We start from the raw sequence: 24,781 nt of genomic DNA, 5'->3' as shown, positions 1-24,781 counted from the left end.
AAGGCCGTAATAGACGACATCACCAAACAGCTCCATAGTCACATACACAGCAAAGGAGAGATGTTGTTTACACCTAGTGATGTCAGTGGTATTGAGTGACATCACAGCACAGTGCTAAGGCTCCTGGGCCTGGACACAGCAGCGGCTGCAATATCTCAACGGAGAATACGTTTATATCTATGTGTGTGTGTGCGCATATATATATATATATATATATATATATATATATATATATATATATATATATATATATTTCTCCGCCGAAATCACTTTTAAACCCATTTCCACCTTTTTTTCCCTTCTCTTCCTCTTACTTTTTTTTCACGTTTTTTTACGTTTTTCTCCTTTTCGCCTCTTTTCTGGGCGTATTATTCTTCTTTTTCTTCTTTTTTTTCGTCTAATGCATACCCCATCAGTGCAGCAATGCTTATTCAATACCGCCAGCAGATGGAGACACTGGGGGATAATTTTCTAAGGATTTATACTGATTTTTCCTGTCTGAATTTGTCGCACAGAAAGTTGCAGGCCAAATATGTGTGACATTTCTGCGACTTTAGCTTCTAGAGCATTTTTACAACATTATACATAGGTGCTGAATACATAAAAAGCGACTGTTCAGCGACAGACAAGTCGCATCGGCTGAAAGTAGGCCAGAATGTCAGTCCATGTTGGAGCAGGTTTAGATACAGTCTAAAGCATAGATCTCAAAGTCTGTGCACAGAATTTAGCAAGGGCCTCGCACCTTCTGATGCATCAGGTAGGTGCACAATAGCATAGCCTAACCCTCTGTACTTTGGTCTATATTGATGCGGGACATAGACAGCCAGCTGATGACCAATCCATTAGTGCAATGGATGGCTGGAAGCATTTGTCTTTGCCTTTGCAATACCACAGAAGCAATGCATGGTCAATGTACAGCAATGACACACCTGTGTGAACAGCCAGGAGACCCCCCCCCCCCCCATGTTATGTTACATAGTTACATAGTTAGTACGGTCGAAAAAAGACATATGTCCATCACGTTCAACCAGGGAATTAAGGGGTAGGGGTGTGGCGCGATATTGGGGAAGGGATGAGATTTTATATTTCTTCATAAGCATTAATCTTATTTTGTCAATTAGGAACATTCAGCACCCACCCGCTATCAAGGCAGCTGCCTATCATGTCATGCCCTACCTGCACAGGTGTGCTGGCTACTCAAATGATCCAATTAAGGAGGCCATTTAGTCAGCAGCAGCAGAAGTCCTGTGCCTGGACGCTCCAACAGGGGCCAGACACAAGCAGAAGCAGAAGCAGCAGAAGCAGCAGCAGCACCACCTTTTGTTTTTTGGCTGCAGCAGCAGCAAGGCCTACAGGGCTGGCTAGCTGGCTAGCCAGCAAGCAGGTAGCAATGAAAGTAGGAATCTTTCTTTTTAACCCTGTAAGGGGGTGGTGCACTGTACCCGAAGATACTGCCATATCGGGTCAATGCATAGGGCGACGGAAGCAAGCTTCGAAATCGGCCCCCGTTCTCAAAAATCCATTTAATATATGGTCCCCAGATAGGGGACGTATCAGATATTAAACTGATAAGAACAGATACTACACTTGATCTTAGCCAAAAGGCCGAGAAGCGATAACCGTGAAAGGGGCGGGCCCAACAAGGTCCCCTTCATGGGCACTATCACTGCTTGCTGTCAGGGAGGCTGCCAGACAATTTTCCATGCACACTCTGGGCTGGGGGGCAGTCAACCACCAGTACACACAGCAGAACCTAAACCCATACCATTATTGCTAAGCAGCAAGACAGGGGCCCATTGCACTCCCACGGGGCCTTTTTAAATGCAATCCATAACCCGGATTTGCCAGGAACCCTTCTTACTCCTCCTACTTGCATGTGACACTGGGCTTAGGATCTGCATAGGAAACACACACACAAGCACACACCTACCTTTGTTGCCTGCAGATGCCTCCTTGGCTGTCCCCAAACGGTATCAAACCAACACCCACGGGAAGCTGTAAGCATAGAGGACATGCCTGCACCCCATTGGACTTACCTGTGTGGGTTAAATCCGGGTTATTTGACAACCTATGGCGGTGATGGTTCTGCTCAGGCAGAGCAGTGCTGATGCTCCTCATAAAGCTGTCGCTGCTGTGAAGGTTCTAGGTGACATCACAAATCCCTTTGGTTACATACACAACAAAGCTGGGTTGTTGTTGTTTACACTCTGCAAGGCCTGTGGAAGTGAGTGACATCATAGCACTGTAGTTCTGAGGGTTCAAGATGGATGCAACAATCTCCTGGTTGCTTCTATGAAGGCCGTAATAGACGACATCACCAAACAGCTCCATAGTCACATACACAGCAAAGGAGAGATGTTGTTTACACCTAGTGATGTCAGTGGTATTGAGTGACATCACAGCACAGTGCTAAGGCTCCTGGGCCTGGACACAGCAGCGGCTGCAATATCTCAACGGAGAATACGTTTATATCTATGTGTGTGTGTGCCCATATATATATATATATATATATATATATATATATATATATATATTTCTCCGCCGAAATCACTTTTAAACCCATTTCCACCTTTTTTTCCCTTCTCTTCCTCTTACTTTTTTTTCACGTTTTTTTACGTTTTTCTCCTTTTCGCCTCTTTTCTGGGCGTATTATTCTTCTTTTTCTTCTTTTTTTTCGTCTAATGCATACCCCATCAGTGCAGCAATGCTTATTCAATACCGCCAGCAGATGGAGACACTGGGGGATAATTTTCTAAGGATTTATACTGATTTTTCCTGTCTGAATTTGTCGCACAGAAAGTTGCAGGCCAAATATGTGTGACATTTCTGCGACTTTAGCTTCTAGAGCATTTTTACAACATTATACATAGGTGCTGAATACATAAAAAGCGACTGTTCAGCGACAGACAAGTCGCATCGGCTGAAAGTAGGCCAGAATGTCAGTCCATGTTGGAGCAGGTTTAGATACAGTCTAAAGCATAGATCTCAAAGTCTGTGCACAGAATTTAGCAAGGGCCTCGCACCTTCTGATGCATCAGGTAGGTGCACAATAGCATAGCCTAACCCTCTGTACTTTGGTCTATATTGATGCGGGACATAGACAGCCAGCTGATGACCAATCCATTAGTGCAATGGATGGCTGGAAGCATTTGTCTTTGCCTTTGCAATACCACAGAAGCAATGCATGGTCAATGTACAGCAATGACACACCTGTGTGAACAGCCAGGAGACCCCCCCCCCCCCATGTTATGTTACATAGTTACATAGTTAGTACGGTCGAAAAAAGACATATGTCCATCACGTTCAACCAGGGAATTAAGGGGTAGGGGTGTGGCGCGATATTGGGGAAGGGATGAGATTTTATATTTCTTCATAAGCATTAATCTTATTTTGTCAATTAGGAACATTCAGCACCCACCCGCTATCAAGGCAGCTGCCTATCATGTCATGCCCTACCTGCACAGGTGTGCTGGCTACTCAAATGATCCAATTAAGGAGGCCATTTAGTCAGCAGCAGCAGAAGTCCTGTGCCTGGACGCTCCAACAGGGGCCAGACACAAGCAGAAGCAGAAGCAGCAGAAGCAGCAGCAGCACCACCTTTTGTTTTTTGGCTGCAGCAGCAGCAAGGCCCACAGGGCTGGCTAGCTGGCTAGCCAGCAAGCAGGTAGCAATGAAAGTAGGAATCTTTCTTTTTAACCCTGTAAGGGGGTGGTGCACTGTACCCGAAGATACTGCCATATCGGGTCAATGCATAGGGCGACGGAAGCAAGCTTCGAAATCGGCCCCCGTTCTCAAAAATCCATTTAATATATGGTCCCCAGATAGGGGACGTATCAGATATTAAACTGATAAGAACAGATACTACACTTGATCTTAGCCAAAAGGCCGAGAAGCGATAACCGTGAAAGGGGCGGGCCCAACAAGGTCCCCTTCATGGGCACTATCACTGCTTGCTGTCAGGGAGGCTGCCAGACAATTTTCCATGCACACTCTGGGCTGGGGGGCAGTCAACCACCAGTACACACAGCAGAACCTAAACCCATACCATTATTGCTAAGCAGCAAGACAGGGGCCCATTGCACTCCCACGGGGCCTTTTTAAATGCAATCCATAACCCGGATTTGCCAGGAACCCTTCTTACTCCTCCTACTTGCATGTGACACTGGGCTTAGGATCTGCATAGGAAACACACACACAAGCACACACCTACCTTTGTTGCCTGCAGATGCCTCCTTGGCTGTCCCCAAACGGTATCAAACCAACACCCACGGGAAGCTGTAAGCATAGAGGACATGCCTGCACCCCATTGGACTTACCTGTGTGGGTTAAATCCGGGTTATTTGACAACCTATGGCGGTGATGGTTCTGCTCAGGCAGAGCAGTGCTGATGCTCCTCATAAAGCTGTCGCTGCTGTGAAGGTTCTAGGTGACATCACAAATCCCTTTGGTTACATACACAACAAAGCTGGGTTGTTGTTGTTTACACTCTGCAAGGCCTGTGGAAGTGAGTGACATCATAGCACTGTAGTTCTGAGGGTTCAAGATGGATGCAACAATCTCCTGTTGCTTCTATGAAGGCCGTAATAGACGACATCACCAAACAGCTCCATAGTCACATACACAGCAAAGGAGAGATGTTGTTTACACCTAGTGATGTCAGTGGTATTGAGTGACATCACAGCACAGTGCTAAGGCTCCTGGGCCTGGACACAGCAGCGGCTGCAATATCTCAACGGAGAATACGTTTATATCTATGTGTGTGTGTGCGCATATATATATATATATATATATATATATATATATATATATATATATTTCTCCGCCGAAATCACTTTTAAACCCATTTCCACCTTTTTTTCCCTTCTCTTCCTCTTACTTTTTTTTCACGTTTTTTTACGTTTTTCTCCTTTTCGCCTCTTTTCTGGGCGTATTATTCTTCTTTTTCTTCTTTTTTTTCGTCTAATGCATACCCCATCAGTGCAGCAATGCTTATTCAATACCGCCAGCAGATGGAGACACTGGGGGATAATTTTCTAAGGATTTATACTGATTTTTCCTGTCTGAATTTGTCGCACAGAAAGTTGCAGGCCAAATATGTGTGACATTTCTGCGACTTTAGCTTCTAGAGCATTTTTACAACATTATACATAGGTGCTGAATACATAAAAAGCGACTGTTCAGCGACAGACAAGTCGCATCGGCTGAAAGTAGGCCAGAATGTCAGTCCATGTTGGAGCAGGTTTAGATACAGTCTAAAGCATAGATCTCAAAGTCTGTGCACAGAATTTAGCAAGGGCCTCGCACCTTCTGATGCATCAGGTAGGTGCACAATAGCATAGCCTAACCCTCTGTACTTTGGTCTATATTGATGCGGGACATAGACAGCCAGCTGATGACCAATCCATTAGTGCAATGGATGGCTGGAAGCATTTGTCTTTGCCTTTGCAATACCACAGAAGCAATGCATGGTCAATGTACAGCAATGACACACCTGTGTGAACAGCCAGGAGACCCCCCCCCATGTTATGTTACATAGTTACATAGTTAGTACGGTCGAAAAAAGACATATGTCCATCACGTTCAACCAGGGAATTAAGGGGTAGGGGTGTGGCGCGATATTGGGGAAGGGATGAGATTTTATATTTCTTCATAAGCATTAATCTTATTTTGTCAATTAGGAACATTCAGCACCCACCCGCTATCAAGGCAGCTGCCTATCATGTCATGCCCTACCTGCACAGGTGTGCTGGCTACTCAAATGATCCAATTAAGGAGGCCATTTAGTCAGCAGCAGCAGAAGTCCTGTGCCTGGACGCTCCAACAGGGGCCAGACACAAGCAGAAGCAGAAGCAGCAGAAGCAGCAGCAGCACCACCTTTTGTTTTTTGGCTGCAGCAGCAGCAAGGCCCACAGGGCTGGCTAGCTGGCTAGCCAGCAAGCAGGTAGCAATGAAAGTAGGAATCTTTCTTTTTAACCCTGTAAGGGGGTGGTGCACTGTACCCGAAGATACTGCCATATCGGGTCAATGCATAGGGCGACGGAAGCAAGCTTCGAAATCGGCCCCCGTTCTCAAAAATCCATTTAATATATGGTCCCCAGATAGGGGACGTATCAGATATTAAACTGATAAGAACAGATACTACACTTGATCTTAGCCAAAAGGCCGAGAAGCGATAACCGTGAAAGGGGCGGGCCCAACAAGGTCCCCTTCATGGGCACTATCACTGCTTGCTGTCAGGGAGGCTGCCAGACAATTTTCCATGCACACTCTGGGCTGGGGGGCAGTCAACCACCAGTACACACAGCAGAACCTAAACCCATACCATTATTGCTAAGCAGCAAGACAGGGGCCCATTGCACTCCCACGGGGCCTTTTTAAATGCAATCCATAACCCGGATTTGCCAGGAACCCTTCTTACTCCTCCTACTTGCATGTGACACTGGGCTTAGGATCTGCATAGGAAACACACACACAAGCACACACCTACCTTTGTTGCCTGCAGATGCCTCCTTGGCTGTTCCCAAACGGTATCAAACCAACACCCACGGGAAGCTGTAAGCATAGAGGACATGCCTGCACCCCATTGGACTTACCTGTGTGGGTTAAATCCGGGTTATTTGACAACCTATGGCGGTGATGGTTCTGCTCAGGCAGAGCAGTGCTGATGCTCCTCATAAAGCTGTCGCTGCTGTGAAGGTTCTAGGTGACATCACAAATCCCTTTGGTTACATACACAACAAAGCTGGGTTGTTGTTGTTTACACTCTGCAAGGCCTGTGGAAGTGAGTGACATCATAGCACTGTAGTTCTGAGGGTTCAAGATGGATGCAACAATCTCCTGTTGCTTCTATGAAGGCCGTAATAGACGACATCACCAAACAGCTCCATAGTCACATACACAGCAAAGGAGAGATGTTGTTTACACCTAGTGATGTCAGTGGTATTGAGTGACATCACAGCACAGTGCTAAGGCTCCTGGGCCTGGACACAGCAGCGGCTGCAATATCTCAACGGAGAATACGTTTATATCTATGTGTGTGTGTGCGCATATATATATATATATATATATATATATTTCTCCGCCGAAATCACTTTTAAACCCATTTCCACCTTTTTTTCCCTTCTCTTCCTCTTACTTTTTTTTCACGTTTTTTTACGTTTTTCTCCTTTTCGCCTCTTTTCTGGGCGTATTATTCTTCTTTTTCTTCTTTTTTTTCGTCTAATGCATACCCCATCAGTGCAGCAATGCTTATTCAATACCGCCAGCAGATGGAGACACTGGGGGATAATTTTCTAAGGATTTATACTGATTTTTCCTGTCTGAATTTGTCGCACAGAAAGTTGCAGGCCAAATATGTGTGACATTTCTGCGACTTTAGCTTCTAGAGCATTTTTACAACATTATACATAGGTGCTGAATACATAAAAAGCGACTGTTCAGCGACAGACAAGTCGCATCGGCTGAAAGTAGGCCAGAATGTCAGTCCATGTTGGAGCAGGTTTAGATACAGTCTAAAGCATAGATCTCAAAGTCTGTGCACAGAATTTAGCAAGGGCCTCGCACCTTCTGATGCATCAGGTAGGTGCACAATAGCATAGCCTAACCCTCTGTACTTTGGTCTATATTGATGCGGGACATAGACAGCCAGCTGATGACCAATCCATTAGTGCAATGGATGGCTGGAAGCATTTGTCTTTGCCTTTGCAATACCACAGAAGCAATGCATGGTCAATGTACAGCAATGACACACCTGTGTGAACAGCCAGGAGACCCCCCCCCCCCCCCCCCCCCATGTTATGTTACATAGTTACATAGTTAGTACGGTCGAAAAAAGACATATGTCCATCACGTTCAACCAGGGAATTAAGGGGTAGGGGTGTGGCGCGATATTGGGGAAGGGATGAGATTTTATATTTCTTCATAAGCATTAATCTTATTTTGTCAATTAGGAACATTCAGCACCCACCCGCTATCAAGGCAGCTGCCTATCATGTCATGCCCTACCTGCACAGGTGTGCTGGCTACTCAAATGATCCAATTAAGGAGGCCATTTAGTCAGCAGCAGCAGAAGTCCTGTGCCTGGACGCTCCAACAGGGGCCAGACACAAGCAGAAGCAGAAGCAGCAGAAGCAGCAGCAGCACCACCTTTTGTTTTTTGGCTGCAGCAGCAGCAAGGCCCACAGGGCTGGCTAGCTGGCTAGCCAGCAAGCAGGTAGCAATGAAAGTAGGAATCTTTCTTTTTAACCCTGTAAGGGGGTGGTGCACTGTACCCGAAGATACTGCCATATCGGGTCAATGCATAGGGCGACGGAAGCAAGCTTCGAAATCGGCCCCCGTTCTCAAAAATCCATTTAATATATGGTCCCCAGATAGGGGACGTATCAGATATTAAACTGATAAGAACAGATACTACACTTGATCTTAGCCAAAAGGCCGAGAAGCGATAACCGTGAAAGGGGCGGGCCCAACAAGGTCCCCTTCATGGGCACTATCACTGCTTGCTGTCAGGGAGGCTGCCAGACAATTTTCCATGCACACTCTGGGCTGGGGGGCAGTCAACCACCAGTACACACAGCAGAACCTAAACCCATACCATTATTGCTAAGCAGCAAGACAGGGGCCCATTGCACTCCCACGGGGCCTTTTTAAATGCAATCCATAACCCGGATTTGCCAGGAACCCTTCTTACTCCTCCTACTTGCATGTGACACTGGGCTTAGGATCTGCATAGGAAACACACACACAAGCACACACCTACCTTTGTTGCCTGCAGATGCCTCCTTGGCTGTCCCCAAACGGTATCAAACCAACACCCACGGGAAGCTGTAAGCATAGAGGACATGCCTGCACCCCATTGGACTTACCTGTGTGGGTTAAATCCGGGTTATTTGACAACCTATGGCGGTGATGGTTCTGCTCAGGCAGAGCAGTGCTGATGCTCCTCATAAAGCTGTCGCTGCTGTGAAGGTTCTAGGTGACATCACAAATCCCTTTGGTTACATACACAACAAAGCTGGGTTGTTGTTGTTTACACTCTGCAAGGCCTGTGGAAGTGAGTGACATCATAGCACTGTAGTTCTGAGGGTTCAAGATGGATGCAACAATCTCCTGTTGCTTCTATGAAGGCCGTAATAGACGACATCACCAAACAGCTCCATAGTCACATACACAGCAAAGGAGAGATGTTGTTTACACCTAGTGATGTCAGTGGTATTGAGTGACATCACAGCACAGTGCTAAGGCTCCTGGGCCTGGACACAGCAGCGGCTGCAATATCTCAACGGAGAATACGTTTATATCTATGTGTGTGTGTGCGCATATATATATATATATATATATATATATATATATATATATATTTCTCCGCCGAAATCACTTTTAAACCCATTTCCACCTTTTTTTCCCTTCTCTTCCTCTTACTTTTTTTTCACGTTTTTTTACGTTTTTCTCCTTTTCGCCTCTTTTCTGGGCGTATTATTCTTCTTTTTCTTCTTTATTTTCGTCTAATGCATACCCCATCAGTGCAGCAATGCTTATTCAATACCGCCAGCAGATGGAGACACTGGGGGATAATTTTCTAAGGATTTATACTGATTTTTCCTGTCTGAATTTGTCGCACAGAAAGTTGCAGGCCAAATATGTGTGACATTTCTGCGACTTTAGCTTCTAGAGCATTTTTACAACATTATACATAGGTGCTGAATACATAAAAAGCGACTGTTCAGCGACAGACAAGTCGCATCGGCTGAAAGTAGGCCAGAATGTCAGTCCATGTTGGAGCAGGTTTAGATACAGTCTAAAGCATAGATCTCAAAGTCTGTGCACAGAATTTAGCAAGGGCCTCGCACCTTCTGATGCATCAGGTAGGTGCACAATAGCATAGCCTAACCCTCTGTACTTTGGTCTATATTGATGCGGGACATAGACAGCCAGCTGATGACCAATCCATTAGTGCAATGGATGGCTGGAAGCATTTGTCTTTGCCTTTGCAATACCACAGAAGCAATGCATGGTCAATGTACAGCAATGACACACCTGTGTGAACAGCCAGGAGACCCCCCCCCCCCCCCCCCCATGTTATGTTACATAGTTACATAGTTAGTACGGTCGAAAAAAGACATATGTCCATCACGTTCAACCAGGGAATTAAGGGGTAGGGGTGTGGCGCGATATTGGGGAAGGGATGAGATTTTATATTTCTTCATAAGCATTAATCTTATTTTGTCAATTAGGAACATTCAGCACCCACCCGCTATCAAGGCAGCTGCCTATCATGTCATGCCCTACCTGCACAGGTGTGCTGGCTACTCAAATGATCCAATTAAGGAGGCCATTTAGTCAGCAGCAGCAGAAGTCCTGTGCCTGGACGCTCCAACAGGGGCCAGACACAAGCAGAAGCAGAAGCAGCAGAAGCAGCAGCAGCACCACCTTTTGTTTTTTGGCTGCAGCAGCAGCAAGGCCCACAGGGCTGGCTAGCTGGCTAGCCAGCAAGCAGGTAGCAATGAAAGTAGGAATCTTTCTTTTTAACCCTGTAAGGGGGTGGTGCACTGTACCCGAAGATACTGCCATATCGGGTCAATGCATAGGGCGACGGAAGCAAGCTTCGAAATCGGCCCCCGTTCTCAAAAATCCATTTAATATATGGTCCCCAGATAGGGGACGTATCAGATATTAAACTGATAAGAACAGATACTACACTTGATCTTAGCCAAAAGGCCGAGAAGCGATAACCGTGAAAGGGGCGGGCCCAACAAGGTCCCCTTCATGGGCACTATCACTGCTTGCTGTCAGGGAGGCTGCCAGACAATTTTCCATGCACACTCTGGGCTGGGGGGCAGTCAACCACCAGTACACACAGCAGAACCTAAACCCATACCATTATTGCTAAGCAGCAAGACAGGGGCCCATTGCACTCCCACGGGGCCTTTTTAAATGCAATCCATAACCCGGATTTGCCAGGAACCCTTCTTACTCCTCCTACTTGCATGTGACACTGGGCTTAGGATCTGCATAGGAAACACACACACAAGCACACACCTACCTTTGTTGCCTGCAGATGCCTCCTTGGCTGTCCCCAAACGGTATCAAACCAACACCCACGGGAAGCTGTAAGCATAGAGGACATGCCTGCACCCCATTGGACTTACCTGTGTGGGTTAAATCCGGGTTATTTGACAACCTATGGCGGTGATGGTTCTGCTCAGGCAGAGCAGTGCTGATGCTCCTCATAAAGCTGTCGCTGCTGTGAAGGTTCTAGGTGACATCACAAATCCCTTTGGTTACATACACAACAAAGCTGGGTTGTTGTTGTTTACACTCTGCAAGGCCTGTGGAAGTGAGTGACATCATAGCACTGTAGTTCTGAGGGTTCAAGATGGATGCAACAATCTCCTGTTGCTTCTATGAAGGCCGTAATAGACGACATCACCAAACAGCTCCATAGTCACATACACAGCAAAGGAGAGATGTTGTTTACACCTAGTGATGTCAGTGGTATTGAGTGACATCACAGCACAGTGCTAAGGCTCCTGGGCCTGGACACAGCAGCGGCTGCAATATCTCAACGGAGAATACGTTTATATCTATGTGTGTGTGTGCATATATATATATATATCTATATATATATATATATATATTTCTCCGCCGAAATCACTTTTAAACCCATTTCCACCTTTTTTTCCCTTCTCTTCCTCTTACTTTTTTTTCACGTTTTTTTACGTTTTTCTCCTTTTCGCCTCTTTTCTGGGCGTATTATTCTTCTTTTTCTTCTTTTTTTTCGTCTAATGCATACCCCATCAGTGCAGCAATGCTTATTCAATACCGCCAGCAGATGGAGACACTGGGGGATAATTTTCTAAGGATTTATACTGATTTTTCCTGTCTGAATTTGTCGCACAGAAAGTTGCAGGCCAAATATGTGTGACATTTCTGCGACTTTAGCTTCTAGAGCATTTTTACAACATTATACATAGGTGCTGAATACATAAAAAGCGACTGTTCAGCGACAGACAAGTCGCATCGGCTGAAAGTAGGCCAGAATGTCAGTCCATGTTGGAGCAGGTTTAGATACAGTCTAAAGCATAGATCTCAAAGTCTGTGCACAGAATTTAGCAAGGGCCTCGCACCTTCTGATGCATCAGGTAGGTGCACAATAGCATAGCCTAACCCTCTGTACTTTGGTCTATATTGATGCGGGACATAGACAGCCAGCTGATGACCAATCCATTAGTGCAATGGATGGCTGGAAGCATTTGTCTTTGCCTTTGCAATACCACAGAAGCAATGCATGGTCAATGTACAGCAATGACACACCTGTGTGAACAGCCAGGAGACCCCCCCCCCCCCCCCCCCATGTTATGTTACATAGTTACATAGTTAGTACGGTCGAAAAAAGACATATGTCCATCACGTTCAACCAGGGAATTAAGGGGTAGGGGTGTGGCGCGATATTGGGGAAGGGATGAGATTTTATATTTCTTCATAAGCATTAATCTTATTTTGTCAATTAGGAACATTCAGCACCCACCCGCTATCAAGGCAGCTGCCTATCATGTCATGCCCTACCTGCACAGGTGTGCTGGCTACTCAAATGATCCAATTAAGGAGGCCATTTAGTCAGCAGCAGCAGAAGTCCTGTGCCTGGACGCTCCAACAGGGGCCAGACACAAGCAGAAGCAGAAGCAGCAGAAGCAGCAGCAGCACCACCTTTTGTTTTTTGGCTGCAGCAGCAGCAAGGCCCACAGGGCTGGCTAGCTGGCTAGCCAGCAAGCAGGTAGCAATGAAAGTAGGAATCTTTCTTTTTAACCCTGTAAGGGGGTGGTGCACTGTACCCGAAGATACTGCCATATCGGGTCAATGCATAGGGCGACGGAAGCAAGCTTCGAAATCGGCCCCCGTTCTCAAAAATCCATTTAATATATGGTCCCCAGATAGGGGACGTATCAGATATTAAACTGATAAGAACAGATACTACACTTGATCTTAGCCAAAAGGCCGAGAAGCGATAACCGTGAAAGGGGCGGGCCCAACAAGGTCCCCTTCATGGGCACTATCACTGCTTGCTGTCAGGGAGGCTGCCAGACAATTTTCCATGCACACTCTGGGCTGGGGGGCAGTCAACCACCAGTACACACAGCAGAACCTAAACCCATACCATTATTGCTAAGCAGCAAGACAGGGGCCCATTGCACTCCCACGGGGCCTTTTTAAATGCAATCCATAACCCGGATTTGCCAGGAACCCTTCTTACTCCTCCTACTTGCATGTGACACTGGGCTTAGGATCTGCATAGGAAACACACACACAAGCACACACCTACCTTTGTTGCCTGCAGATGCCTCCTTGGCTGTCCCCAAACGGTATCAAACCAACACCCACGGGAAGCTGTAAGCATAGAGGACATGCCTGCACCCCATTGGACTTACCTGTGTGGGTTAAATCCGGGTTATTTGACAACCTATGGCGGTGATGGTTCTGCTCAGGCAGAGCAGTGCTGATGCTCCTCATAAAGCTGTCGCTGCTGTGAAGGTTCTAGGTGACATCACAAATCCCTTTGGTTACATACACAACAAAGCTGGGTTGTTGTTGTTTACACTCTGCAAGGCCTGTGGAAGTGAGTGACATCATAGCACTGTAGTTCTGAGGGTTCAAGATGGATGCAACAATCTCCTGTTGCTTCTATGAAGGCCGTAATAGACGACATCACCAAACAGCTCCATAGTCACATACACAGCAAAGGAGAGATGTTGTTTACACCTAGTGATGTCAGTGGTATTGAGTGACATCACAGCACAGTGCTAAGGCTCCTGGGCCTGGACACAGCAGCGGCTGCAATATCTCAACGGAGAATACGTTTATATCTATGTGTGTGTGTGCATATATATATATATATCTATATATATATATATATATATTTCTCCGCCGAAATCACTTTTAAACCCATTTCCACCTTTTTTTCCCTTCTCTTCCTCTTACTTTTTTTTCACGTTTTTTTACGTTTTTCTCCTTTTCGCCTCTTTTCTGGGCGTATTATTCTTCTTTTTCTTCTTTTTTTTCGTCTAATGCATACCCCATCAGTGCAGCAATGCTTATTCAATACCGCCAGCAGATGGAGACACTGGGGGATAATTTTCTAAGGATTTATACTGATTTTTCCTGTCTGAATTTGTCGCACAGAAAGTTGCAGGCCAAATATGTGTGACATTTCTGCGACTTTAGCTTCTAGAGCATTTTTACAACATTATACATAGGTGCTGAATACATAAAAAGCGACTGTTCAGCGACAGACAAGTCGCATCGGCTGAAAGTAGGCCAGAATGTCAGTCCATGTTGGAGCAGGTTTAGATACAGTCTAAAGCATAGATCTCAAAGTCTGTGCACAGAATTTAGCAAGGGCCTCGCACCTTCTGATGCATCAGGTAGGTGCACAATAGCATAGCCTAACCCTCTGTACTTTGGTCTATATTGATGCGGGACATAGACAGCCAGCTGATGACCAATCCATTAGTGCAATGGATGGCTGGAAGCATTTGTCTTTGCCTTTGCAATACCACAGAAGCAATGCATGGTCAATGTACAGCAATGACACACCTGTGTGAACAGCCAGGAGACCCCCCCCCCCCCCCCATGTTATGTTACATAGTTACATAGTTAGTACGGTCGAAAAAAGACATATGTCCATCACGTTCAACCAGGGAATTAAGGGGTAGGGGTGTGGCGCGATATTGGGGAAGGGATGAGATTTTATATTTCTTCATAAGCATTAATCTTATTTTGTCAATTAGGAACATTCAGCACCCACCCGCTATCAAGGCAGCTGCCTATCATGTCATGCCCTACCTGCACAGGTGTGCTGGCTACTCAAATGATCCAATTAAGGAGGCCATTTAGTCAGCAGCAGCAGAAGTCCTGTGCCTGGACGCTCCAACAGGGGCCAGACACAAGCAGAAGCAGAAGCAGCAGAAGCAGCAGCAGCACCACCTTTTGTTTTTTGGCTGCAGCAGCAGCAAGGCCCACAGGGCTGGCTAGCTGGCTAGCCAGCAAGCAGGTAGCAATGAAAGTAGGAATCTTTCTTTTTAACCCTGTAAGGGGGTGGTGCACTGTACCCGAAGATACTGCCATATCGGGTCAATGCATAGGGCGACGGAAGCAAGCTTCGAAATCGGCCCCCGTTCTCAAAAATCCTTTTAATATATGGTCCCCAGATAGGGGACGTATCAGATATTAAACTGATAAGAACAGATACTACACTTGATCTTAGCCAAAAGGCCGAGAAGCGATAACCGTGAAAGGGGCGGGCCCAACAAGGTCCCCTTCATGGGCACTATCACTGCTTGCTGTCAGGGAGGCTGCCAGACAATTTTCCATGCACACTCTGGGCTGGGGGGCAGTCAACCACCAGTACACACAGCAGAACCTAAACCCATACCATTATTGCTAAGCAGCAAGACAGGGGCCCATTGCACTCCCACGGGGCCTTTTTAAATGCAATCCATAACCCGGATTTGCCAGGAACCCTTCTTACTCCTCCTACTTGCATGTGACACTGGGCTTAGGATCTGCATAGGAAACACACACACAAGCACACACCTACCTTTGTTGCCTGCAGATGCCTCCTTGGCTGTCCCCAAACGGTATCAAACCAACACCCACGGGAAGCTGTAAGCATAGAGGACATGCCTGCACCCCATTGGACTTACCTGTGTGGGTTAAATCCGGGTTATTTGACAACCTATGGCGGTGATGGTTCTGCTCAGGCAGAGCAGTGCTGATGCTCCTCATAAAGCTGTCGCTGCTGTGAAGGTTCTAGGTGACATCACAAATCCCTTTGGTTACATACACAACAAAGCTGGGTTGTTGTTGTTTACACTCTGCAAGGCCTGTGGAAGTGAGTGACATCATAGCACTGTAGTTCTGAGGGTTCAAGATGGATGCAACAATCTCCTGTTGCTTCTATGAAGGCCGTAATAGACGACATCACCAAACAGCTCCATAGTCACATACACAGCAAAGGAGAGATGTTGTTTACACCTAGTGATGTCAGTGGTATTGAGTGACATCACAGCACAGTGCTAAGGCTCCTGGGCCTGGACACAGCAGCGGCTGCAATATCTCAACGGAGAATACGTTTATATCTATGTGTGTGTGTGCGCATATATATATATATATATATATATATATATATATATATATATTTCTCCGCCGAAATCACTTTTAAACCCATTTCCACCTTTTTTTCCCTTCTCTTCCTCTTACTTTTTTTTCACGTTTTTTTACGTTTTTCTCCTTTTCGCCTCTTTTCTGGGCGTATTATTCTTCTTTTTCTTCTTTTTTTTCGTCTAATGCATACCCCATCAGTGCAGCAATGCTTATTCAATACCGCCAGCAGATGGAGACACTGGGGGATAATTTTCTAAGGATTTATACTGATTTTTCCTGTCTGAATTTGTCGCACAGAAAGTTGCAGGCCAAATATGTGTGACATTTCTGCGACTTTAGCTTCTAGAGCATTTTTACAACATTATACATAGGTGCTGAATACATAAAAAGCGACTGTTCAGCGACAGACAAGTCGCATCGGCTGAAAGTAGGCCAGAATGTCAGTCCATGTTGGAGCAGGTTTAGATACAGTCTAAAGCATAGATCTCAAAGTCTGTGCACAGAATTTAGCAAGGGCCTCGCACCTTCTGATGCATCAGGTAGGTGCACAATAGCATAGCCTAACCCTCTGTACTTTGGTCTATATTGATGCGGGACATAGACAGCCAGCTGATGACCAATCCATTAGTGCAATGGATGGCTGGAAGCATTTGTCTTTGCCTTTGCAATACCACAGAAGCAATGCATGGTCAATGTACAGCAATGACACACCTGTGTGAACAGCCAGGAGACCCCCCCCCCCCCATGTTATGTTACATAGTTACATAGTTAGTACGGTCGAAAAAAGACATATGTCCATCACGTTCAACCAGGGAATTAAGGGGTAGGGGTGTGGCGCGATATTGGGGAAGGGATGAGATTTTATATTTCTTCATAAGCATTAATCTTATTTTGTCAATTAGGAACATTCAGCACCCACCCGCTATCAAGGCAGCTGCCTATCATGTCATGCCCTACCTGCACAGGTGTGCTGGCTACTCAAATGATCCAATTAAGGAGGCCATTTAGTCAGCAGCAGCAGAAGTCCTGTGCCTGGACGCTCCAACAGGGGCCAGACACAAGCAGAAGCAGAAGCAGCAGAAGCAGCAGCAGCACCACCTTTTGTTTTTTGGCTGCAGCAGCAGCAAGGCCCACAGGGCTGGCTAGCTGGCTAGCCAGCAAGCAGGTAGCAATGAAAGTAGGAATCTTTCTTTTTAACCCTGTAAGGGGGTGGTGCACTGTACCCGAAGATACTGCCATATCGGGTCAATGCATAGGGCGACGGAAGCAAGCTTCGAAATCGGCCCCCGTTCTCAAAAATCCATTTAATATATGGTCCCCAGATAGGGGACGTATCAGATATTAAACTGATAAGAACAGATACTACACTTGATCTTAGCCAAAAGGCCGAGAAGCGATAACCGTGAAAGGGGCGGGCCCAACAAGGTCCCCTTCATGGGCACTATCACTGCTTGCTGTCAGGGAGGCTGCCAGACAATTTTCCATGCACACTCTGGGCTGGGGGGCAGTCAACCACCAGTACACACAGCAGAACCTAAACCCATACCATTATTGCTAAGCAGCAAGACAGGGGCCCATTGCACTCCCACGGGGCCTTTTTAAATGCAATCCATAACCCGGATTTGCCAGGAACCCTTCTTACTCCTCCTACTTGCATGTGACACTGGGCTTAGGATCTGCATAGGAAACACACACACAAGCACACACCTACCTTTGTTGCCTGCAGATGCCTCCTTGGCTGTCCCCAAACGGTATCAAACCAACACCCACGGGAAGCTGTAAGCATAGAGGACATGCCTGCACCCCATTGGACTTACCTGTGTGGGTTAAATCCGGGTTATTTGACAACCTATGGCGGTGATGGTTCTGCTCAGGCAGAGCAGTGCTGATGCTCCTCATAAAGCTGTCGCTGCTGTGAAGGTTCTAGGTGACATCACAAATCCCTTTGGTTACATACACAACAAAGCTGGGTTGTTGTTGTTTACACTCTGCAAGGCCTGTGGAAGTGAGTGACATCATAGCACTGTAGTTCTGAGGGTTCAAGATGGATGCAACAATCTCCTGTTGCTTCTATGAAGGCCGTAATAGACGACATCACCAAACAGCTCCATAGTCACATACACAGCAAAGGAGAGATGTTGTTTACACCTAGTGATGTCAGTGGTATTGAGTGACATCACAGCACAGTGCTAAGGCTCCTGGGCCTGGACACAGCAGCGGCTGCAATATCTCAACGGAGAATACGTTTATATCTATGTGTGTGTGTGCGCATATATATATATATATATATATATATATATATATATATATATATTCTCCGCCGAAATCACTTTTAAACCCATTTCTCCACCTTTTTTTCCCTTCTCTTCCTCTTACTTTTTTTTCACGTTTTTTTACGTTTTTCTCCTTTTCGCCTCTTTTCTGGGCGTATTATTCTTCTTTTTCTTCTTTTTTTTCGTCTAATGCATACCCCATCAGTGCAGCAATGCTTATTCAATACCGCCAGCAGATGGAGACACTGGGGGATAATTTTCTAAGGATTTATACTGATTTTTCCTGTCTGAATTTGTCGCACAGAAAGTTGCAGGCCAAATATGTGTGACATTTCTGCGACTTTAGCTTCTAGAGCATTTTTACAACATTATACATAGGTGCTGAATACATAAAAAGCGACTGTTCAGCGACAGACAAGTCGCATCGGCTGAAAGTAGGCCAGAATGTCAGTCCATGTTGGAGCAGGTTTAGATACAGTCTAAAGCATAGATCTCAAAGTCTGTGCACAGAATTTAGCAAGGGCCTCGCACCTTCTGATGCATCAGGTAGGTGCACAATAGCATAGCCTAACCCTCTGTACTTTGGTCTATATTGATGCGGGACATAGACAGCCAGCTGATGACCAATCCATTAGTGCAATGGATGGCTGGAAGCATTTGTCTTTGCCTTTGCAATACCACAGAAGCAATGCATGGTCAATGTACAGCAATGACACACCTGTGTGAACAGCCAGGAGACCCCCCCCCCCCCCATGTTATGTTACATAGTTACATAGTTAGTACGGTCGAAAAAAGACATATGTCCATCACGTTCAACCAGGGAATTAAGGGGTAGGGGTGTGGCGCGATATTGGGGAAGGGATGAGATTTTATATTTCTTCATAAGCATTAATCTTATTTTGTCAATTAGGAACATTCAGCACCCACCCGCTATCAAGGCAGCTGCCTATCATGTCATGCCCTACCTGCACAGGTGTGCTGGCTACTCAAATGATCCAATTAAGGAGGCCATTTAGTCAGCAGCAGCAGAAGTCCTGTGCCTGGACGCTCCAACAGGGGCCAGACACAAGCAGAAGCAGAAGCAGCAGAAGCAGCAGCAGCACCACCTTTTGTTTTTTGGCTGCAGCAGCAGCAAGGCCCACAGGGCTGGCTAGCTGGCTAGCCAGCAAGCAGGTAGCAATGAAAGTAGGAATCTTTCTTTTTAACCCTGTAAGGGGGTGGTGCACTGTACCCGAAGATACTGCCATATCGGGTCAATGCATAGGGCGACGGAAGCAAGCTTCGAAATCGGCCCCCGTTCTCAAAAATCCATTTAATATATGGTCCCCAGATAGGGGACGTATCAGATATTAAACTGATAAGAACAGATACTACACTTGATCTTAGCCAAAAGGCCGAGAAGCGATAACCGTGAAAGGGGCGGGCCCAACAAGGTCCCCTTCATGGGCACTATCACTGCTTGCTGTCAGGGAGGCTGCCAGACAATTTTCCATGCACACTCTGGGCTGGGGGGCAGTCAACCACCAGTACACACAGCAGAACCTAAACCCATACCATTATTGCTAAGCAGCAAGACAGGGGCCCATTGCACTCCCACGGGGCCTTTTTAAATGCAATCCATAACCCGGATTTGCCAGGAACCCTTCTTACTCCTCCTACTTGCATGTGACACTGGGCTTAGGATCTGCATAGGAAACACACACACAAGCACACACCTACCTTTGTTGCCTGCAGATGCCTCCTTGGCTGTCCCCAAACGGTATCAAACCAACACCCACGGGAAGCTGTAAGCATAGAGGACATGCCTGCACCCCATTGGACTTACCTGTGTGGGTTAAATCCGGGTTATTTGACAACCTATGGCGGTGATGGTTCTGCTCAGGCAGAGCAGTGCTGATGCTCCTCATAAAGCTGTCGCTGCTGTGAAGGTTCTAGGTGACATCACAAATCCCTTTGGTTACATACACAACAAAGCTGGGTTGTTGTTGTTTACACTCTGCAAGGCCTGTGGAAGTGAGTGACATCATAGCACTGTAGTTCTGAGGGTTCAAGATGGATGCAACAATCTCCTGTTGCTTCTATGAAGGCCGTAATAGACGACATCACCAAACAGCTCCATAGTCACATACACAGCAAAGGAGAGATGTTGTTTACACCTAGTGATGTCAGTGGTATTGAGTGACATCACAGCACAGTGCTAAGGCTCCTGGGCCTGGACACAGCAGCGGCTGCAATATCTCAACGGAGAATACGTTTATATCTATGTGTGTGTGTGCGCATATATATATATATATATATATATATATATATATATATATATTTTCTCCGCCGAAATCACTTTTAAACCCATTTCCACCTTTTTTTCCCTTCTCTTCCTCTTACTTTTTTTTCACGTTTTTTTACGTTTTTCTCCTTTTCGCCTCTTTTCTGGGCGTATTATTCTTCTTTTTCTTCTTTTTTTTCGTCTAATGCATACCCCATCAGTGCAGCAATGCTTATTCAATACCGCCAGCAGATGGAGACACTGGGGGATAATTTTCTAAGGATTTATACTGATTTTTCCTGTCTGAATTTGTCGCACAGAAAGTTGCAGGCCAAATATGTGTGACATTTCTGCGACTTTAGCTTCTAGAGCATTTTTACAACATTATACATAGGTGCTGAATACATAAAAAGCGACTGTTCAGCGACAGACAAGTCGCATCGGCTGAAAGTAGGCCAGAATGTCAGTCCATGTTGGAGCAGGTTTAGATACAGTCTAAAGCATAGATCTCAAAGTCTGTGCACAGAATTTAGCAAGGGCCTCGCACCTTCTGATGCATCAGGTAGGTGCACAATAGCATAGCCTAACCCTCTGTACTTTGGTCTATATTGATGCGGGACATAGACAGCCAGCTGATGACCAATCCATTAGTGCAATGGATGGCTGGAAGCATTTGTCTTTGCCTTTGCAATACCACAGAAGCAATGCATGGTCAATGTACAGCAATGACACACCTGTGTGAACAGCCAGGAGACCCCCCCCCCCCCCCCCCCCCCCCATGTTATGTTACATAGTTACATAGTTAGTACGGTCGAAAAAAGACATATGTCCATCACGTTCAACCAGGGAATTAAGGGGTAGGGGTGTGGCGCGATATTGGGGAAGGGATGAGATTTTATATTTCTTCATAAGCATTAATCTTATTTTGTCAATTAGGAACATTCAGCACCCACCCGCTATCAAGGCAGCTGCCTATCATGTCATGCCCTACCTGCACAGGTGTGCTGGCTACTCAAATGATCCAATTAAGGAGGCCATTTAGTCAGCAGCAGCAGAAGTCCTGTGCCTGGACGCTCCAACAGGGGCCAGACACAAGCAGAAGCAGCAGAAGCAGCAGCAGCACCACCTTTTGTTTTTTGGCTGCAGCAGCAGCAAGGCCCACAGGGCTGGCTAGCTGGCTAGCCAGCAAGCAGGTAGCAATGAAAGTAGGAATCTTTCTTTTTAACCCTGTAAGGGGGTGGTGCACTGTACCCGAAGATACTGCCATATCGGGTCAATGCATAGGGCGACGGAAGCAAGCTTCGAAATCGGCCCCCGTTCTCAAAAATCCATTTAATATATGGTCCCCAGATAGGGGACGTATCAGATATTAAACTGATAAGAACAGATACTACACTTGATCTTAGCCAAAAGGCCGAGAAGCGATAACCGTGAAAGGGGCGGGCCCAACAAGGTCCCCTTCATGGGCACTATCACTGCTTGCTGTCAGGGAGGCTGCCAGACAATTTTCCATGCACACTCTGGGCTGGGGGGCAGTCAACCACCAGTACACACAGCAGAACCTAAACCCATACCATTATTGCTAAGCAGCAAGACAGGGGCCCATTGCACTCCCACGGGGCCTTTTTAAATGCAATCCATAACCCGGATTTGCCAGGAACCCTTCTTACTCCTCCTACTTGCATGTGACACTGGGCTTAGGATCTGCATAGGAAACACACACACAAGCACACACCTACCTTTGTTGCCTGCAGATGCCTCCTTGGCTGTCCCCAAACGGTATCAAACCAACACCCACGGGAAGCTGTAAGCATAGAGGACATGCCTGCACCCCATTGGACTTACCTGTGTGGGTTAAATCCGGGTTATTTGACAACCTATGGCGGTGATGGTTCTGCTCAGGCAGAGCAGTGCTGATGCTCCTCATAAAGCTGTCGCTGCTGTAAAGGTTCTAGGTGACATCACAAATCCCTTTGGTTACATACACAACAAAGCTGGGTTGTTGTTGTTTACACTCTGCAAGGCCTGTGGAAGTGAGTGACATCATAGCACTGTAGTTCTGAGGGTTCAAGATGGATGCAACAATCTCCTGTTGCTTCTATGAAGGCCGTAATAGACGACATCACCAAACAGCTCCATAGTCACATACACAGCAAAGGAGAGATGTTGTTTACACCTAGTGATGTCAGTGGTATTGAGTGACATCACAGCACAGTGCTAAGGCTCCTGGGCCTGGACACAGCAGCGGCTGCAATATCTCAACGGAGAATACGTTTATATCTATGTGTGTGTGTGCGCATATATATATATATATATATATATATATATATATATATATATATATATATATATATTTCTCCGCCGAAATCACTTTTAAACCCATTTCCACCTTTTTTTCCCTTCTCTTCCTCTTACTTTTTTTTCACGTTTTTTTACGTTTTTCTCCTTTTCGCCTCTTTTCTGGGCGTATTATTCTTCTTTTTCTTCTTTTTTTTCGTCTAATGCATACCCCATCAGTGCAGCAATGCTTATTCAATACCGCCAGCAGATGGAGACACTGGGGGATAATTTTCTAAGGATTTATACTGATTTTTCCTGTCTGAATTTGTCGCACAGAAAGTTGCAGGCCAAATATGTGTGACATTTCTGCGACTTTAGCTTCTAGAGCATTTTTACAACATTATACATAGGTGCTGAATACATAAAAAGCGACTGTTCAGCGACAGACAAGTCGCATCGGCTGAAAGTAGGCCAGAATGTCAGTCCATGTTGGAGCAGGTTTAGATACAGTCTAAAGCATAGATCTCAAAGTCTGTGCACAGAATTTAGCAAGGGCCTCGCACCTTCTGATGCATCAGGTAGGTGCACAATAGCATAGCCTAACCCTCTGTACTTTGGTCTATATTGATGCGGGACATAGACAGCCAGCTGATGACCAATCCATTAGTGCAATGGATGGCTGGAAGCATTTGTCTTTGCCTTTGCAATACCACAGAAGCAATGCATGGTCAATGTACAGCAATGACACACCTGTGTGAACAGCCAGGAGACCCCCCCCCCCCCCATGTTATGTTACATAGTTACATAGTTAGTACGGTCGAAAAAAGACATATGTCCATCACGTTCAACCAGGGAATTAAGGGGTAGGGGTGTGGCGCGATATTGGGGAAGGGATGAGATTTTATATTTCTTCATAAGCATTAATCTTATTTTGTCAATTAGGAACATTCAGCACCCACCCGCTATCAAGGCAGCTGCCTATCATGTCATGCCCTACCTGCACAGGTGTGCTGGCTACTCAAATGATCCAATTAAGGAGGCCATTTAGTCAGCAGCAGCAGAAGTCCTGTGCCTGGACGCTCCAACAGGGGCCAGACACAAGCAGAAGCAGAAGCAGCAGAAGCAGCAGCAGCACCACCTTTTGTTTTTTGGCTGCAGCAGCAGCAAGGCCCACAGGGCTGGCTAGCTGGCTAGCCAGCAAGCAGGTAGCAATGAAAGTAGGAATCTTTCTTTTTAACCCTGTAAGGGGGTGGTGCACTGTACCCGAAGATACTGCCATATCGGGTCAATGCATAGGGCGACGGAAGCAAGCTTCGAAATCGGCCCCCGTTCTCAAAAATCCATTTAATATATGGTCCCCAGATAGGGGACGTATCAGATATTAAACTGATAAGAACAGATACTACACTTGATCTTAGCCAAAAGGCCGAGAAGCGATAACCGTGAAAGGGGCGGGCCCAACAAGGTCCCCTTCATGGGCACTATCACTGCTTGCTGTCAGGGAGGCTGCCAGACAATTTTCCATGCACACTCTGGGCTGGGGGGCAGTCAACCACCAGTACACACAGCAGAACCTAAACCCATACCATTATTGCTAAGCAGCAAGACAGGGGCCCATTGCACTCCCACGGGGCCTTTTTAAATGCAATCCATAACCCGGATTTGCCAGGAACCCTTCTTACTCCTCCTACTTGCATGTGACACTGGGCTTAGGATCTGCATAGGAAACACACACACAAGCACACACCTACCTTTGTTGCCTGCAGATGCCTCCTTGGCTGTCCCCAAACGGTATCAAACCAACACC

At 46.2% G+C, this 24,781-nt stretch overlaps 11 non-coding genes across 11 annotated transcripts; all 11 read right to left on the bottom strand.

The window, feature by feature from the left end:
• Positions 1-1,426: 1,426 nt before the first annotated feature.
• Positions 1,427-1,617, bottom strand: LOC130331787 (U2 spliceosomal RNA). Its single transcript, XR_008874598.1, has one exon. It is a non-coding gene; the product is annotated as a U2 spliceosomal RNA (small nuclear RNA).
• A 2,089-nt stretch (positions 1,618-3,706) lies between these two features.
• On the bottom strand, positions 3,707-3,897 carry LOC130331786 (U2 spliceosomal RNA). Its single transcript, XR_008874597.1, has one exon. It is a non-coding gene; the product is annotated as a U2 spliceosomal RNA (small nuclear RNA).
• Positions 3,898-5,983: 2,086 nt separating this feature from the next.
• On the bottom strand, positions 5,984-6,174 carry LOC130331785 (U2 spliceosomal RNA). The gene has a single exon (XR_008874596.1). It is a non-coding gene; the product is annotated as a U2 spliceosomal RNA (small nuclear RNA).
• Positions 6,175-8,254: 2,080 nt separating this feature from the next.
• Positions 8,255-8,445, bottom strand: LOC130331784 (U2 spliceosomal RNA). Its single transcript, XR_008874595.1, has one exon. It is a non-coding gene; the product is annotated as a U2 spliceosomal RNA (small nuclear RNA).
• Positions 8,446-10,537: 2,092 nt separating this feature from the next.
• On the bottom strand, positions 10,538-10,728 carry LOC130331906 (U2 spliceosomal RNA). The gene has a single exon (XR_008874698.1). It is a non-coding gene; the product is annotated as a U2 spliceosomal RNA (small nuclear RNA).
• A 2,086-nt stretch (positions 10,729-12,814) lies between these two features.
• Positions 12,815-13,005, bottom strand: LOC130331905 (U2 spliceosomal RNA). Its single transcript, XR_008874697.1, has one exon. It is a non-coding gene; the product is annotated as a U2 spliceosomal RNA (small nuclear RNA).
• A 2,083-nt stretch (positions 13,006-15,088) lies between these two features.
• On the bottom strand, positions 15,089-15,279 carry LOC130331837 (U2 spliceosomal RNA). Its single transcript, XR_008874643.1, has one exon. It is a non-coding gene; the product is annotated as a U2 spliceosomal RNA (small nuclear RNA).
• A 2,086-nt stretch (positions 15,280-17,365) lies between these two features.
• LOC130331903 (U2 spliceosomal RNA) lies at positions 17,366-17,556 on the bottom strand. The gene has a single exon (XR_008874696.1). It is a non-coding gene; the product is annotated as a U2 spliceosomal RNA (small nuclear RNA).
• A 2,090-nt stretch (positions 17,557-19,646) lies between these two features.
• LOC130331902 (U2 spliceosomal RNA) lies at positions 19,647-19,837 on the bottom strand. The gene has a single exon (XR_008874695.1). It is a non-coding gene; the product is annotated as a U2 spliceosomal RNA (small nuclear RNA).
• A 2,092-nt stretch (positions 19,838-21,929) lies between these two features.
• LOC130331901 (U2 spliceosomal RNA) lies at positions 21,930-22,120 on the bottom strand. Its single transcript, XR_008874694.1, has one exon. It is a non-coding gene; the product is annotated as a U2 spliceosomal RNA (small nuclear RNA).
• Positions 22,121-24,221: 2,101 nt separating this feature from the next.
• On the bottom strand, positions 24,222-24,412 carry LOC130331899 (U2 spliceosomal RNA). Its single transcript, XR_008874692.1, has one exon. It is a non-coding gene; the product is annotated as a U2 spliceosomal RNA (small nuclear RNA).
• Between the last annotated feature and the right edge of the window lie 369 nt (positions 24,413-24,781).

The sequence above is a fragment of the Hyla sarda genome, unplaced genomic scaffold, assembly GCF_029499605.1.
Source record: "Hyla sarda isolate aHylSar1 unplaced genomic scaffold, aHylSar1.hap1 scaffold_358, whole genome shotgun sequence".
Lineage (NCBI taxonomy): Eukaryota > Metazoa > Chordata > Amphibia > Anura > Hylidae > Hyla > Hyla sarda.
This window is presented reverse-complemented; position numbering and strand designations above follow the sequence as displayed.